Below are 18,644 nucleotides of genomic sequence, written 5' to 3'. Positions count from 1 at the left end.
ATATAGACAGTATACATGGTTAATATAGACAGTATACATGGTTAATATATACAGTATACATGGTTAATATAGACAGTATACATGGTTAATATAGACAGTATACATGGTTAATATAGACACTATACATGGTTAATATAGACAGTATACATGGTTAATATAGACAGTAGACAGTACACATGCTTAATATAGACAGTAGACAGTATACATGGTTAATATAGACACTATACATGGTTAATATAGACAGTATACATGGTTAATATAGACAGTACACATGCTTAATATAGACAGTAGACAGTATACATGGTTAATATAGACAGTAGACAGTATACATGGTTAATATAGACAGTAGACAGTATACATGGTTAATATAGACACTATAACTGGTTAATATAGACAGTATACATGGTTAATATAGACAGTAGACAGTATACATGGTTAATATAGACAGTAGACAGTATACATGGTTAATATAGACAGTAGACAGTATACATGGTTAATATAGACAGTAGACAGTATACATGGTTAATATAGACACTATAACTGGTTAATATTTGCCATTTACCTGGTAGATCACATTTATTAATAAAAGCGCTATTCGTTTTTTTTATTTTTATAAAATGTACATTTTGTAAACAAAAATCTATTATTATCAAGACATGCTGGGAGTAAATCAAGTTTATCTTGATCAAATATAAATGAAACAGGGTTTGATGTTTATTGCCTTGTACTGAACCAATTGGAAGGACACATTTTACATACAGTATGGAAATGATAAATGAGCCCCATTGAACACATATTAAGGCTGGAGTACACACCACATGAGGGACAGAGTTTTACTGCGTGTGTGTTGCAAATGTATTTCTTCCACTTGATGCATGTGTACTGTGTCTTCCTGTCCTTCTTGGGTCCACACACATCACAGCGCTTCTTCTTGTTGCTACCGGCTGCAATCTAGAATGATGAAAACATTTAGTTCAGGAATTCTACTCACATCTCACTCACATATAAAGTTTCATCAGGCCAAGGTAGGAGAGTCAGACACACACACCTGCAACAACATCGCTCACACTTACTTCCGGTGTTGGAGTAGTTGGTTCTGTGAGTCGGGCGGATGGGGCACCAGCATCCTCCTCCTGAATCCTCCTCGCGATGGCTGCAGAAGCTGGGATCCTTGGGATATGTTGGATTTGAGGACTTACCAATGCCTTGCCCAACTTTGAAAGTTTCTTCAAGTGCAGTTGGCTCTCAAAACCAGGAAAGGAAGATCAGTTACCTCTGCTGCAGAAAAGTTCATTAGAGTTAACTGGCTCTCATGAGGACCACCACAGGAAAGGAAGACCCAGAGTTACCTCTGCTGCAGAGGATAAGTTCATTAGAGTTAACTGGCTCTCATGAGGACCACCACAGGAAAGGAAGACCCAGAGTTACCTCTGCTGCAGAGGATAAATTCATTAGAGTTAACTGGCTCTCATGAGGACCACCACAGGAAAGGAAGACCCAGAGTTACCTCTGCTGCAGAGGATAAGTTCATTAGAGTTAACTGGCTCTCATGAGGACCGCCACAGGAAAGGAAGACCCAGAGTTACCTCTGCTGCAGAGGATAAGTTCATTAGAGTTAACTGGCTCTCATGAGGACCACCACAGGAAAGGAAGACCCAGAGTTACCTCTGCTGCAGAGGATAAATTCATTAGAATTAACTGCACCTCAGATTGCAGCCCAAATAAATGCTTTACAGAGTTCCAGTAACAGACACATCTAAACATCAACTGTTCAGTGTGAATCAGACCTTCATGGTGGAATTTCTGCACAAAAAACCACAACTGAAGGACACCAAAAAGAAGAAGAGACTTGCTTGGGTCAAGAAACACGAGCAATGGACATTAGACTGGTGGAAATCTGTCCTTTGTCTGACGAGTCCAAATTTGAGATTTTTGGTTCCAACCACCATGTCTTTCAGAGGAGCAGAGTAGGTGAACAGTTGATCTCCGCGTGTGTGGTTCCCACCGTGAAGCATGGAGGAGGAGGTGTGATGGTGTGGATGTGCTTTGCTAGTGAGACTGACTGTGATTTATTTAGAATTCAAGGCACACTTAACCAGCATGGCTACCACAGCATTCTGCAGCGATACGCCATCCCATCTGGTTTGGGCTTAGTGGGACTATCATTTGTTTTTCAACAGGACAACGACCTAACACACCTCAAGGCTGTGTAAGGGCTATTTTACCAAGAAGGAGAGTGATGGTGCATCACATGATCTGGCCTCCACAATCACCCAACCTCAACCCAATTGAGATGGTTTGGGATGAATTGGACCACGGAAAAGAAGTCAACAAGTTCTCAGCATATGTGGGAACTCCTTCAAGAATGTTGGAAAAGCATTCCAGGTGAAGCTGGTTGAGAGAATGCCAAGAGTGTGCAAAGCTGTCATCAAGGCAAAGGGTGGCTATTTTGAAGAATCTAAAATATATTTTGATTTGTTTAACACTTTGTTGGTTACTACATGATTCCATATGTTATTTCATAATGTTGATGTCTTCACTATTATTCTAGAATGTAGAAAATAGTAAAAATAAAGAAAAACCCTGGAATGAGTAGGTGTGTCCAAACTTTTGACTGGTACTGTATGAAAAAATATATATAACACAGCATAACCACGTTTTGAACTGCACTGGGCCTTTCATCTATTTTTTTAGCAATTTATTAACAGCACATTTCTATACATGCTGCCGTGGGGTAGTGATTTTGACCATTTTAAACCCGAATTTCCTACAATTATGCACATGATGTATGCCATGTTTTTTAATTTTACCTTTATTTAACTAGGCCTTTCGGTTACTAGTCCAACACGCTAACCACTAGGCTACCCTGATATGTGAGTGAGAGGGACTACAAAAACCCTGGCGGTCTGGGCCTCAGGGTACGACCATTATTATGAGGGCCCCCTGGGGGTCTGGGTCCCAGGGCACAACCATTATTATTACCGCCCCCTGGAGGTCTGGGCCCCAGGGTACAACCATTATTATGAGGGCCCCCTGGGGTCTGGGTCCCAGGGCACGACCATTATTATGAGGGGCCCCTGGGGGTCTGGGTCCCAGGGCACGGCCATTATTATGAGGGCCCCCTGGGGTCTGGGTCCCAGGGCACGACCATTATTATGAGGGGCCCCTGGGGGTCTGGGTCCCAGGGCACGACCATTATTATGAGGGGCCCCTGGGGTCTGGGTCCCAGGGTCCCAGGGGTCTGGGTCCCAGGGCACGACCATTATTATGAGGGGCCCCTGGGGGTCTGGGTTCCAGGGCACAACCATTATTATTAGGGCCCCCTGGAGGTCTGGGCCCCAGGGTACAACCATTATTATGAGGGCCCCCTGGGGTCTGGGTCCCAGGGCACGACCATTATTATGAGGGGCCCCTGGGGGTCTGGGTCCCAGGGCACAACCATTATTATTAGGGCCCCCTGGAGGTCTGGGTCCCAGGGCACGACCATTATTATGAGGGGCCCCTGGGGGTCTGGGTCCCAGGGCACAACCATTATTATTAGGGCCCCCTGGAGGTCTGGGCCCCAGGGTACAACCATTATTATGAGGGCCCACTGGAGGTCTGGGCCCCAGGGCACGACCATTATTATGAGGGGCCCCTGGGGGTCTGGGTCCCAGGGCACAACCATTATTATTAGGGCCCCCTGGAGGTCTGGGCCCCAGGGTACAACCATTATTATGAGGGCCCACTGGAGGTCTGGGCCCCAGGGCACGGCCATTATTATGAGGGCCCCCTGGGGGTCTGGGCACCAGGGTACAACCATTATTATGAGGGCCCACTGGAGGTCTGGGCCCCAGGGCATGGCCATTATTATGAGGGCCCCCTGGAGGTCTGGGCACCAGGGCATGGCCATTATTACTTAGACGTTTAGATAGCTGGCTGGACTAACTCGACAATTTTACCAATCTACAAAAGTTTAAAACTGACATTAGCGAAACTTGGTTATGCATTTCGAAATTGCACGTTGTGTTTTCTACTATTCTAACCCTCAACAGTAAATTGAGACCCCGACTGGTTAAATAATGTAGCTGAGGTCCGGACATCGGTGTCCTTATACGTAACTTATGCCCTGGATCTACACGTGTATTTTTCGTATGTGTTTATAAATGTAATTTCAATGCTGAACCTTCCTAGAGCTACTAAGCCAGTTCTCAATAGGGCTTTTTTTTTACTACAACAACCAAACTTCCGTTCCCTTTCTAAATCTGCTGGCCATAGTCAGAGTCGCATTCTTTCACTGTTTCCCATCCCGATCATTCCTTTCATTGGGTGGAACCCGGTGGGGCTTCACGGGTCTTTGTGCCCGCCAGACGTGGCTGGCTGTATCCACTACCCACAACTCACTCCTTTCACTGGGAGGAAATAAGAGGGCCTATGGGGCTGGAATGAGAGTGTTACCCACGCAAGCAGAACATCCCTCTCTTGTTGTGCAGTGGGCTGGCGATGGGGCAGCCGAGAGGACGCGGTCAGTCTATTCCAATAGAATAGAGGGTTGGGCAGCTGCCTCGAGCCCGACAAAAGGACTAGTCTTCTGTTCGCTAGCTCCTGTTTACTTAGCGTTGTTTCTAGGAGCCATACAGAACCTATGTCTTGTGCACATGCGTGTTAATCTAGCTGAATGGGAGAGAGATGGAAATGCACTCGGCAGTCAATGGAGTCAATTGAACCATCAACAGCTTTGAATGTATTTAGGAGGTTTATTAGGTAAACTAAATAGGTTATAGTTGACACTTGAATAATAATTACAGTTGGTATTGATCGGGATAATGGTAGAGAGATCGGGATAATGGTTCGTTTTTAGATGTGATATATATATTCTTATTAACTTACCGTTACTTTTATTAAATTAATAAAACATGACTCTTGCAAGAGTGCACAAATATAAGCCTATTGGCATTGACAGTGACTGGACACATTTTTCTATGAAACAGCATAATTGCTTGCAATATGCTATAACGCAGAGAAATTTTGATATTGTGTTATCCCTCCTATGAAGTGCCGTGGAAGTTAGCTAGGTTCTTAGGCGTCATGCATCGGTGTAGCCTTCCTAAGAGGTTAGGTGGAGATGGGGCTGAGGATGACGGACTGGGGAAAGTGCCAAGTCTTACCAAGTGCTTAAAAAAAAAAAGTCATCCTCGTCTATCTTTGATTCACAGACGCGTAGAGCTATACGCTCCCAAGAGCTTGCCTTTGATCCCTTTCATTTCCCGTTGTCTTTCTACAGGAGATCTGTTCAGCACGAAAATGCTTTAGTCTTCCATAGAAACGCGTCCTTTCCGTCGGGATATTGATGTTTTCGTCGTGGCAGGGGGTTATGATATGGCGAATCAGAGTTGAAAAGCCTAGGGACAATGGTAGTATTCATGGTTGTTTTGCGGGTCTTTTGTTTGGTTTTTTTTTTTGTCTTGTTGTTCAAACCTCCTCATTTCTCAAATGAATACAAATATTGTTTATTCTGTTAATATGGCGCTGGCTCCATCACTTTAGTTGCTTTCAACGATTCAACTCTTTGTAGCAGCAGCAGGTTGTTTCACCGCCAGAAGCTCTGTAGAGCGTAAACCACAAACAGTGTTGGTTTGAAAGAGAGGCCGATCTCTCTCTCTCTCTCTCTCACACACACATTCTGGAGCCTGACCATCATCTCAGCCTCCAACACACAGAAAAAGCATTTTGAAGGCCAGTGCACAAATAGAGAGAGAGAGAGAGAGAGAGAGAGAGACAGAGACAGACAGACAGACAGACAGACAGACAGACAGACAGACAGACAGACAGACAGACAGACAGACAGACAGACAGACAGACAGACAGACAGACAGACAGACAGAGAGAAAGACAGAGAGAAAGACAGAGAGAAAGACAGAGAGAGAGACAAAGAGAGAGAGAGAGAGAAATTCCAGAGAGACAGACAGAGAGAGAGACAAAGAGAGAGAGAGAGAGAAATTCCAGAGAGACAGACAGAGAGAGAGAGAGAGAGCACTTGGCTACTACTAAAGCTGTGGTCCATTCCTGTGCTCAGAGTATTAATTCGCCACACAGCCCTGTCCTGACCCGTTGTCAGACCGGGTCTCAGCCTCCCTACAACTGACATGTCTGGTACACCACGCTTTGTCTCCGCATTGTCATCTTGTCATCTCAACAATGTACATGTTCGGGACACCAATTTTAGAACTCTTTGATGAACAGACTGAAAAGAACAACGTTAAAGGGGGGAAAAACGCCTTTTGTGTTTTCAATCATATGTATCAATGTGGAGAGCAAGATAATTGATGATTAATATTGTCCGTCTGGGGAAAAGGGGAGAACTATCACCCGGATGCCCTTTTCACACGTTCTATGTTTGTATAAAACTTTCGACTGTCATGTGAGCAAGAAGACATAAAGGTAGCTGCCAAAATAAAGGAAACACCAACATGAAGCGTCTTAATGTCAATAGGGCGTTGGGCCACCAAGAACCAGAACAGCTTCAATGCACCTCGGCTTACTGTACATTCTGGAACTCTATTGGGGGGGGGGCGACACCATTGTTCTATGAGAAATTCCATCATTTGGTGTTTTGTTAATTGTGGTAGAAAACGCTGTCACGTGCGCCACTCCAGAATATCCCAAAATGGTTCAGTTGGGTTGAGATTTTGTGACTGAGACAGCAATGGTATATGGTTTACATCGTGTTCGTTCTCCTCAAACCATTCAGTGACCATTCGTTCACTGTGGATGGGAACAGTGCCATCCTGGAAGAGACCACTCCGATCAGGAGAGAAAGGATTCATCACAGATTGAAGGTGATCAATCACAACGGTTGTACATTTATTGGCGTTTATCTTGCCCTCTATTGCAGGGATCATCAACTAGATTCAGCCGTGTGACGATTGTTTCTTTCGCGGATGATCGGGAGGCCGGAACATAATTCTAATGTGTAGACTGCAAAATACCCACAAGTGAATGCATCAATTTGCGTGGGAATACTTGGTAAAATATTTTTCAAGATTAAAATCACTTACAGATGATTCCCTGGTGTTTTACAGTCTTTTGTGTACAATAGAAACACACATATATATATATATACACACAAATACATAGAAAAAAATCTAAAAAAATCTAATTTGGGGGGCCAAATAAAACCACCAGCCTGTTGGGGAACCCTTCTCTACGGGGTTTAGTGGAGCTGAACCATGCCAGGAAAATGCACCCCACACCACAACAGAGCCGCCAGAACCCTCAGTGTTTCCTTTATTTTGTCAGTTACCTGTAGATCTGACTCCTGTACAAGACAAGCATCATACCTATACCCCTAATGAAGACAATTCATATACACTCCCCTTATCCAGCCGCGATTCTTAAATTGCACTTTATGGCATTATATCCGCGACTGCCAAATTGATAGGAAATACCTGACATTCCTTCGTTCCTGAAATACCTGACATTCCTCCGTTCCTGAAATCCCTTACATTACTTCGTTCATGAAATCCCTTACAATCCCTCGTTCCCTCCTGACCTGGTGGAAACAGTGTATGGCGATCTGACCCTAACGTTAATTCTAAGATCCAGTCTGGTGTCAACTTTCATGGCACTCTGTTTGAATTACTGGCGCAATCATCAGGTTTCTCTCCTTCTCCTCTCTCCTTCTCCTCTCTCCTTCTCCTCTCTCCTTCTCCCCTCTCCTTCTCCCCTCTCCTTCTCCTCTCTCCTTCTCCTCTCTCCTTCTCCCCTCTCCTTCTCCTCTCTCCTTCTCCTCTCTCCTTCTCCTCTCTCCTTCTATACCTTTTATCTTTCTCGCCTCTACCTCGCACTTCCTCTCGTGTATACAGTGTGCAGTGAATGGTAACAGCGAAGTCTTTCCAGGTCTCTGTTTTATCACAAAAATAACCTACAATTGTTGTGATTATTATTATTCTCGTTTTCTGTAAATTAGTGAGATATATTGTGGTTCCATGACAAACTTTTGTTATTGGTGCAATTCCTTGGCCTTTGGGTTGTGTTTGCTTTCTATATATCTTTTAGGTCTCATTCTTTGCGGTAGTACATTATTGTGGCTTTGTGCTTAGGACATATTTCAGACATCATTCCAGTTTCCTATTTTACGCCAAGTGCATTGTTGCAAACAGTCGGGTGCACAGATCAATGAGTTGCAATATATATATATTATATATATATAATAATAATAATATATATAATATAATCCTACAATACCTCTGTCTCCTTAATGGTTATTTTCCTACAAAATAAAACGTTGGAAATGCTACATCCGTTCAGTTGTATACAATTTACATTGACTTTTGACTGGTTGAGTTTCGATTATAGATGATTAACTATATGACTATATTGACTATAATAATGTTTAGATTTCGTAAATCTGTGACAACTTTAGTCATAGGCTACACAGTAATTATACATTTATTCTCAACACATATTATTAACAAATCAGCTATTTCTTAAACCTCTCGTCCATTTGTTGTTGTTGTACGTTCTAATATGTATTCCACGCTGTGACGAGCTACCGAACATCTAGAAACACCTGAGAGTTTATTGAGATCCTCGGCCCTACGAACATCCATCTGGTGAACAGGACGTGTCACGCCAGCTCATGCCCCATATAAAGGACTGATTGTGCTGTAGACTAACATCAGACACAACATAAAGGCAGAGGTCAAGTCCTCTCTCGGTTCATTGTGCGTTGATTCACCTACAAGTCGACAGGGCAGCACTATGCTATGCCTTCTACCAGTTTCAACAATTGTAGTTGAGGGATGTTAATGCAAGCGTCATTTCAAACCCTTGTTATTATTATTTCAAACCCCCTCTCTTCTCTCCACAATAGTCTGTGTATTTCTATCAAGCGATTCGGAGACTTATTCCCCCATGACGAACGTGGAAAAGTGCTTACAAACGCAATAATGTCGCCATAGTGCTTTACTTCCCGTGGAATCTCCTACAGCAGAATGTGTAGCTCGACAGACACATCGACATTAGCCTGTTTTATAGCTCTGCAGCGGTAATATGGGTTAGCGCTGCAAGACTCTTCCCTAGATACCCATAGCATACTTAATGAAACTTCAAACGCCGAATAAAATCCACAACAACGCTTTGATAATAGATCGCTATCAATTAATGCGCGTGAGATTCTTATAGCGTGTATATATATTTATATATATATATATATAAATGTATATGATTATGTATTTTTTTTATTCCTATATGAAGTTCAATTATTAGTAGAATAAGAGAGAGCAAGCAACGGATTAGAGGAGGAACAATTCGTGTTAATTGCGCTGCAGGTATAACGAGCAGGTTTAACCTGACTTCCCCCTCCCCTCTCTTCTCTCTATTGAATTGCTGTGGTTTAATGAGTGGCAGGTAGACCTGCTTCCTGCTTTCACACGTGCAAAAAAATAGGCCTCTCCCTGCTGGCAGTCCAGGACCCTGGCTGGGTACGGGAAACAATTGATTTTAAGCATATAGTTAATTATGCTTAGAAATTAGCCAGCCTCGCCCTTTCAGAGGGACATGGAGCTTTATCTCCGCGTGATTTCCTGCCAGCTTCCACGCTCTCTCACACAGTACACAACCTTACAGACATCCATGGGCTCATTCACAAGTGTAATATAGGTTTTGTAAGGACACAAAAAAAGCCAAATATGACGTACCTCGTCTCCATCCTTTGATGTTAACGACATATTGCAGTATTGCTAATCTTTAGTACACCACACCATCTACGTCTTTAAATATATGTGTTAACCAGCGTTAACTCTGACTCCGAACAAATAAGTAGGGCACATCTCAGTGTTCCTCCATTCCTTGGACACACACACACGCACATACACACACAGACACACACACACACACACACACACACACACACACACACACACACACACACACACACACACACACACACACACACACACACACACACACACAGACACACACACACACACACACACACACACACACACACACACACACACGCACACACACACGCACACACACACACACACACACGCACACACACACACACACACACACACACACACACACACACACACACACACATACACACACACGCACACACACACGCACACACACACGCACACACACACACACACACGCACACACACACACACGCACACACACACACACACACACACACACGTATTATGCATATAGCCTAAAGAACGTTACGGTGGTCCACTTATTATTGAAGCATTTCTTCATACTGAGAAACAAAATGTTCTAGAACGTTTTCTACTGATGAATGAACTCTTGGATTGGGCAAAATCTTTCTCCATGACGACAGGCGAATTAATAGAAGGTGCGTCTCGTGTTCCACATGTCCTTATTAAGACAACGTTGATGCGGTAGATACAACACGTCCTGAAGATACAGAAAGACTGGGAAATCTGTCCGGCCTTTGTCCATCATGTTAAAGCATATTCACTAGGCCTAAGTATCATTATATATTTTTACCGATCAATCCGTCCTTACCTCCATTCTCGTCCAGTGCAGCTACATAACAAGACTAATTTAGTAAATAAATGATGACTAACAAATGATGTTGTTTATTTATTACTTAGGTTATTTTATAATATATTGTTAGTGTTTTGTTATTTCTATCATCGTAATCATAAAAAAGATGTGTTACTGTTGTTGATATTAATGCAATTATTATTATTTATTGTTGTTATAACAATGTTATACGTTTGTTTGTTTTACGTTGTGTGTGTATTTTTATAATTAACTTACTTTGAGAAGTGAATCAACCAATGTTTTAATTAGACCCTTTGTATCGATTTGAGAGAGAGAGAGATAGAGAGAGAGAGAGAGAGAGAGAGGTGAAGAGTATGAAGACGTTTAAACTGCTAAAATGTGTTTCATAACATCATAAAGACTATACATTGTTAGTATGATATTATTGTTATTGTAATTATTAAATGGTTATGTTTTTTGTTTGATTGATATAAATGTAGTTATTAGTGTCAATAATATCATGAATGTGTTTGTTTTGTATTATGTTGTAGATTTGAAACCAGGACTGGATAGTTTTCTTTAAAGCCCTTTACAATGACCCACAGTGACCTGCCTGAAAGAGATTACACGTAAGGCAATGTGTGGTTCATGCCCCATATACGACGGGTAACACGCTTGATTATAGCACCATATGTTACATTTATGGATTGCTATGTTACAATACTGTCAAATCATGAATGATTGACTAAGTAATACACGAGCTATTTGATCTGATTATGGGGTAGGACAACATATGGCGACCTTGAGGAGAATATGAAAACCTATTTGAGAATTTGGGAATTGCTCTAAACAGGGTTTTCTGGGGATCGATTGTTGCAATGGGATCTATCCTACTGCAAATGGTTAGCAGGTGGCTGTTGACGTTTAAGTCAAGGCCTCACCTCCAGCAATCCACAGTTACAACAAGACAGAGAACAACACAACCCACCTAGCACAGACCCACAACCCACCTAGCACAGACCCACAACCCACCTAGCACAGACCCACAACCCACCTAGCACAGACCCACAACCCACCTAGCACAGACCCACAACCCACCTAGCACAGACCGACAATCCACCAAAGGGATTTTTTATTATGCAAGATCAAATTCGTATTTTCATCGACGGCCTAGGAACAGTGGGTTTCTTTCAGGGGCAATGCGACAGATTTTTACCTTTTCAGCTCGGGGATTCGATCTTTCAACCTTCTGTTCACTAGTCCAACGCTCTAACCAGTAGGCTTCCTGCCACTCCTGATATAGAGAGCCAGAATGATTATTTTGTGGAACGGAATCTGTAAACACAAAGTTGATTATTGCAATAGCATGCTTATTAGCCTGGCTTTACTTGTCAACGAATTATGGAATGATTAGCATTTGCATTGAATGGTACAGTTCATTCAAAGGGCTAGTGAACATAAATGTCCACACGGTCCATAGCGGCATAAGCCTGTGTCCTGTATTGGCTACGTCATAAAGGCCTTACTGACACACACGTTCAAAAAGAATTCCGCGGTTTGCATAAAATGCTTCGGGTCATTAATTATGTCTTGTAGTCGTCCTCTCTCCACCAGGTGATAACGTCATCCTCCTGACAGACAGACAGACAGACAGACAGACAGCGGTGGGCTGACATACACAGCATATAATAATGGTTAATCGGGCGTGATACATCAAACTGAACTGTATAAAACTTAACAATATTACGTGTCAGAAAGCAGGAACAACGCCTTCATTATCATGTTCTCCAAGGACGAGCGAACATTTCATTCATTTGTAAGTTATGAATGTTTGATAAATATTAGAGAGTATGTAAATATGAGAGGCGTAATGTCTTTTCTGCGGGAGACAGAAGAAATGACCCACAGTCTTCGGATGCTGCTAGGGTGATCACATGCATTATATTTCTGCTCAAACTGTGCTTCCAATACGAGCAACATCCTTCCACAACTGACGTGTGAAACAGTGCAGATAAACCAATGGCTTAAAACAAAATATTGGCAACATTTGCATCTTTCATATTTTACATGATATTTTGTTGCATGATGACAAACTCGCTGATACATTATGGCGGGCTAAACAAATGGGAAGATCACATTGAAGATTATTTCTGATTTCTAATCTCTCATCTTTTAAAAAATTAGAAGATTTGAAGATTCTGAAAATGTTTCATTCATTCATTTATCATGGAATTGTTCTTTATTTCGTTTTATAAAGATATAGTAGACCAAACTTCGGTCAAATTGGTCTATTTAATCGTATGTTAACAGTTCTTTTCTTCTCCTTTCTTTTGAGGTGAGAGACATATGCAGCGGTGTTGATAATAACATGTAACCGAAATAACAACAAATTATCATTATACAGTATTAATCATTGTTATTATTATTATCTTTATTATTTAATTATTACTGTTATCATTATTGTTATTATTGTTATTATTACTGTTATTTCTGTTCATAACAGCTTCCTCACCATTAACTCATACTCTAACTCTAAACCTGGCTCTGTCTCTAAACCTAACCCTGGTTCTGTCTCTAACCCTGGTTCTGTCTCTAACCCTGGTTCTGTCTCTAACCCTGGTTCTGTCTCTAACCCTGGTTCTGTCTTTGTCTATAACCCTTGTTCTGTCTCTAACTTTAACCCTGGTTCTGTCTCTAACCCTGGTTCTGTCTCTAAACCTAACCCTGGTTCTGTCTCTTACCCTGGTTCTGTCTCTATAACCCTGGTTCTGTCTTTGTCTCTAACCCTGGTTCTGTCATTGTCTCTAACCCTGGTTCTGTCTCCAAAACGAACCTGGTTCTGTCTCTAACTCTAAACCTGGTTCTGTCTCTAAACCTAACACTGGTTCTGTCTCTAATCCTGGTTCTGTCTCTAACCCTGGTTCTGTCTTTGTCTCTAACCTTGGTTCTGTCTCTAAAACGAACCCAGGTTCTGTCTCTAACTCTAACCCTGGTTCTGTCTCTAACTCTAACCCTGGGTCTGTCTCTAACTTTAACCCTGGTTCTGTCTCTGACCCTGGTTCTGTCTCTAACTTTAACCCTAGTTCTGTCTCTAACCCTGGTTCTGTCTCTAACCCTGGTTCTGTCTTTGTCTCTAACCCTGGTTCTGTCTCTAAAACGAACCCTGGTTCTGTCTCTAACTCTAACCCTGGGTCTGTCTCTAACTCTAACCCTGGTTCTGTCTCTGACCCTGGTTCTGTCTCTAACTTTAACCCTGGTTCTGTCTCTAACCCTGGATCTGCCTGTCTCTAAACCTGGTTCTGTCTCTGTCTCTGACTCTGGTTCTGTGTCTGACTCTGGTTCTGTACCTGTCTCTGTCTCTGACCCTAGTTCTGTCTCTAACTCTGGTTTTTACCTATTATACTAACCCTGGATCTGCCTCTTACACTAACCCTGGTTCTGTCTCTGTCTCTAACCCTGGGTCTGTCTCTAACTCTAACCCTGGGTCTGTCTCTAACTCTAACCCTGGTTCTGTCTCTAAACCTGGTTCTGTCTCTGTCTCTGACTCTGGTTCTGTGTCTGACTCTGGTTCTGTCCCTGCCTCTGTCTCTGACCCTAGTTCTGTCTCTAACTCTGGTTTTTACCTATTATACTAACCCTGGATCTGCCTCTTACACTAACCCTGGTTCTGTCTCTGTCTCTAACCCTGGTTCTGTCTCTGTCTCTAACCCTGGTTCTGTCTCTAACCCTGGTTCTGTCTCTGTCTCTCACCCTGGTTCTGACTCTAACTCTGGTTCTGTAACTAACCCTGGTTCGGTCTCTATCCCTGGTTCTGTCTCTGACCATAACCTTGGTTCTGTCTCTAACCCTGGTTCTGTCTCTAACCCTGGTTCTGTAACTAACACTGGTTCTGTCTCTATCCCTGGTTCTGTCTCTAACCCTGGTTCTGTCTCTAACCCTGGTTCTGTCTCTAACCCTGGTTCTGTCTCTAACCCTGGTTCTGTCTTTGTCTCTAACCCTGGTTCTGTCTCTAACCATTGTTCTATCGCTAACCCTGGTTCTGTCTCTAACCCTGCTTCTGTCTCTTTCTCTAACCCTGGTTCTGTCTCTAACCCTGGTTCTGTCTCTAACCCTGGTTCTGTCTCTAACCCTGGTTCTGTCTCTAACCATTGTTCTGTCGCTAACCCTGGTTCTGTCTCTAACCCTGGTTCTGTCTCTTTCTCTAACCCTGGTTCTGTCTCTAACCATTGTTCTGTCGCTAACCCTGGATCTGTCTCTAACCATGGTTCTGTCTCTGTCTCTCACCCTGGTTCTGTCTCTAACCCTGGATCTGTCTCCGTCCCCAACTCTGGTTCTGTCTCTATCACTGGTTCGGTCTCTATCCATGGTCCTGTCTCTGTCTTTAACAATGGTTCTGTCTCTGGCCCTTTTTCTGTCTCTGTCTCTGACCCTGGTTCTGTCTCTGACCCTGGTTCTGTCTCTAACCCTGGTTCTGTCTCTGTCTCTGACCCTGGTTCTGTCTCTAACCCTGGTTCTGTCTCTGTCTCTGACCCTGGTTCGGTCTCTGACCCTGGTTCTGTCTCTGACCCTGGTTCTCTATAACCCTGGTTCTGTCTCTGTCTCTAACCCTGGTTCTTTCTCTGTCTCTAACCCTGGTTCTGTCTCTAACCCTGGTTATGTCTCCAACCCTGGTTCCCTCTCTAACAATTGTTCTGTCTCTAACCCTGGTTCTGTCTCTAACCCTGGTTCTGTCTCTGTCTCTAACCCTGGTTCTGTCTCTAACCCTGGTTCTTTCTCTAACCCTGCTTCTGTCTCTAACCCTGGTTCTGTCTCTAACTCTATCCCTGGTTCTGTCTCTAACTCTGGTTCTGCCTATTACAAACGCTGGTTCTGCCTCTTACACTAACCCTGGTACTGTCTCTGTCTCTAACCCTGGTTCTGTGTCTAACCCTGGTTCTGTCTCTGTCTCTAACCCTGGTTCTGTCTCTAACCATTGTTCTATCGCTAACCCTGGTTCTGTCTCTAACCCTGCTTCTGTCTCTTTCTCTAACCCTGGTTCTGTCTGTAACCCTGGTTCTGTCTCTAACCATTGTTCTGTCGCTAACCCTGGTTCTGTCTCTAACTCTGGATCTGTCTCTAACCATGGTTCTGTCTCTGTCTCTCACCCTGGTTCTGTCTCTAACCCTGGATCTGTCTCCGTCCCCAACCCTGGTTCTGTCTCTAACCCTGGTTCTATATCCGAACCTTGGTCTCTAAAACTAACCCTGGTTCTGTCTCTAAAACTAACTCTGGTTCTGCCTCTTAAACTAACCCTGTTCTGTCTCTGTCTCTAAACTTGGTTCTGTCTCTAACCCTGGTTCTGTCTCTGTCTCTGACCCTGGTTCTGTCTCTGACTCTCGTTCTGTCCCTGTCTCTAACTCTGGTTCTGCCTATTACACTAGCCCTGGTTCTGTCTTTGTCTCTAACCCTGGTTCTGTCTTTGTCTCTAACCCTGGTTCTGACTTTGTCTCTAACCCTGGTTCTGTCTCTAACTCTAACCCTGGTTCTGTCTCTAACCCTGATTCTGTCTCTAACTCTAACCCTTTGTCTGTCTCTAACTCTAACCCTGGTTCTGTCTTTGACTCTAATCCCGGTTCTGTCTCTAACTCTAACCCTGGTTCTGTCTTTGTCTCTAACCCTGGTTCTGTCTTTGTCTCTAACCCTGGTTCTGACTTTGTCTCTAACCCTGGTTCTGTCTCTAACTCTAACCCTGGTTCTGTCTCTGTCTTTAACCCCTGGTTCTGTCTCTAACTCTAACCCTGGTTCTGTCGTTGTCTCTAACCCTGGTTCTGTCTTTGTCTCTAACCCTGGTTCTGTCTTTGTTTCTAACCCTGGTTCTGTCTTTGTCTCTAACCCTGGTTCTGTCTCTAACTCTAACCCTGGTTCTGTCTCTAACCCTGGTTTTGTCTCTAACCATGGTTCTGCCTCTGTCTCTCTCCCTGGTTCTGTCTCTAACCCTGGTTCTGTCTCTGTCTCTGACCCTGGTTCTCTGTCTAACCCTGGTTCTGTCTCTAACCTTGATTCTGTCTCTATCCCTAGTTCTGTCTCTGTCTATAGCCCTGGTTCTGTCTCTGTCTTTAACCCTGGTTCTGTCTCTGACCCTGGTTCATTCTCTGTCTCTGACCCTGGTTCTTTCTCTGTCTCTGACCCTTGTTCTATCTCTGATCCTGGTTCTGTCTCTGTCTCTAACCCTGTTTCTGTCTCTAACTCTAACCCTGGTTCTGTCTTTGACTCTAACCCGGGTTCTGTCTCTAACCATGGTTCTGTCTCTAACCATGGTTCTGTCTCTGTTCTGTCTCTGACCCTGGTTCTGTCTCTAACATTGGTTCTGTCTCTGTCTCTGACCCTGGTTCTGTGTCTAACCCTGGTTCTGTCTCTAACCTTGGATCTGTCTCTATCCCTGGATCTGTCTCTGTCTCTAGCCCTGGTTCTGTCTCTGTCTTTAACCCTGGTTCTGTCTCTGACCCTGGTTCATTCTCTGTCTCTAATCCTGGTTCTGTCTCTGTCTCTGACCCTGGTTCTGTCTCTGACCCTGGTCCTGTCTCTGACCCTGACCCTGGTTCTGTCTCTCTCCCTGGTTCTGTCTCTAACCCTGGTTCTGTCTCTGTCTCTGACCCTGGTTCTCTGTCTAACCCTGGTTCTGTCTCTAACCTTGATTCTGTCTCTATCCCTAGTTCTGTCTCTGTCTATAGCCCTGGTTCTGTCTCTGTCTTTAACCCTGGTTCTGTCTCTGACCCTGGTTCATTCTCTGTCTCTGACCCTGGTTCTTTCTCTGTCTCTGACCCTTGTTCTATCTCTGATCCTGGTTCTGTCTCTGTCTCTAACCCTGTTTCTGTCTCTAACTCTAACCCTGGTTCTGTCTTTGACTCTAACCCGGGTTCTGTCTCTAACCATGGTTCTGTCTCTAACCATGGTTCTGTCTCTGTCTCTCTCCCTGGTTCTGTCTCTACATTGGTTCTGTCTCTGTCTCTGACCATGGTTCTGTGTCTAACCCTGGTTCTGTCTCTAACCTTGGATCTGTCTCTATCCCTGGATCTGTCTCTGTCTCTAGCCCTGGTTCTGTCTCTGTCTTTAACCCTGGTTCTGTCTCTGACCCTGGTTCATTCTCTGTCTCTAATCCTGGTTCTGTCTCTGTCTCTGACCCTGGTTCTGTCTCTGACCCTGGTCCTGTCTCTGACCCTGACCCTGGTTCTGTCTCTAACCCTGGTCCTGTCTCTAAACCTAACCCTGGTTCTGTCTCTAACCCTGGTTCTGGCTCTAAAACTAACCCTGGTTCTGTCTCTAACCCTGCTTCTGCCTCTTAAACTAGCCCTGGTTCTGTCTCTAACCCTGATACTATCTCTAACCCCGGTTCTGTCTCTGTATCTAACTCTGGTTCTGTCTCTAACCATTGTTCTGTCTCTAACCCTGGTTCTGTCTCTAACCCTGCTTCTGTCTCTAACCCTGGTTCAGTCTCTAACCCTGGTTCTGTCTCTGTCTCTAACCCTGGTTCTGTCTCTAACCATTTTTCTGTCTCTAACCCTGGTTCTGTCTCTAACCCTGCTTCTGTCTCTAACCCTGGTTCTGTCTCTATCTCTAACCCTGGTTCTGTCTCTATCTCTAACCCTGGTTCTGTCTCTAACTCTAACCCTGGTTCTGTCTCTGTCTCTGACCCTGATTCTGTTTCTAAATCTATCCCTGGTTCTGTCTCTAACCCTGGTTCTGTCTCTAACTCTGGTTCTGTCTCTAACCTTGGTTCTGTCTCTAACTCTAATCCTGGTTCTGTCTCTAACCTTGGTTCTGTCTCTAACTCTAATCCTGGTTCTGTCTCTAACCCTAACCTTGGTTCTGTCTCTAACCCTGGTTCTGTCTCTATCTCTAACCCTGGTTCTGTCTCTAACTCTAACCCTGGTTCTGTCTCTAACCCTGCTTCTGCCTCTTAAACTAGCCCTGGTTCTGTCTCTAACCCTGATACTATCTCTAACCCCGGTTCTGTCTCTGTATCTAACTCTGGTTCTGTCTCTAACCATTGTTCTGTCTCTAACCCTGGTTCTGTCTCTAACCCTGCTTCTGTCTCTAACCCTGGTTCAGTCTCTAACCCTGGTTCTGTCTCTGTCTCTAACCCTGGTTCTGTCTCTAACCATTTT

Source organism: Oncorhynchus nerka, linkage group LG6 (assembly GCF_034236695.1).
Source record: "Oncorhynchus nerka isolate Pitt River linkage group LG6, Oner_Uvic_2.0, whole genome shotgun sequence".
Lineage (NCBI taxonomy): Eukaryota > Metazoa > Chordata > Actinopteri > Salmoniformes > Salmonidae > Oncorhynchus > Oncorhynchus nerka.
The sequence above is the reverse complement of the archived record's forward strand: the minus strand, read 5'-3'. Positions refer to the sequence as shown.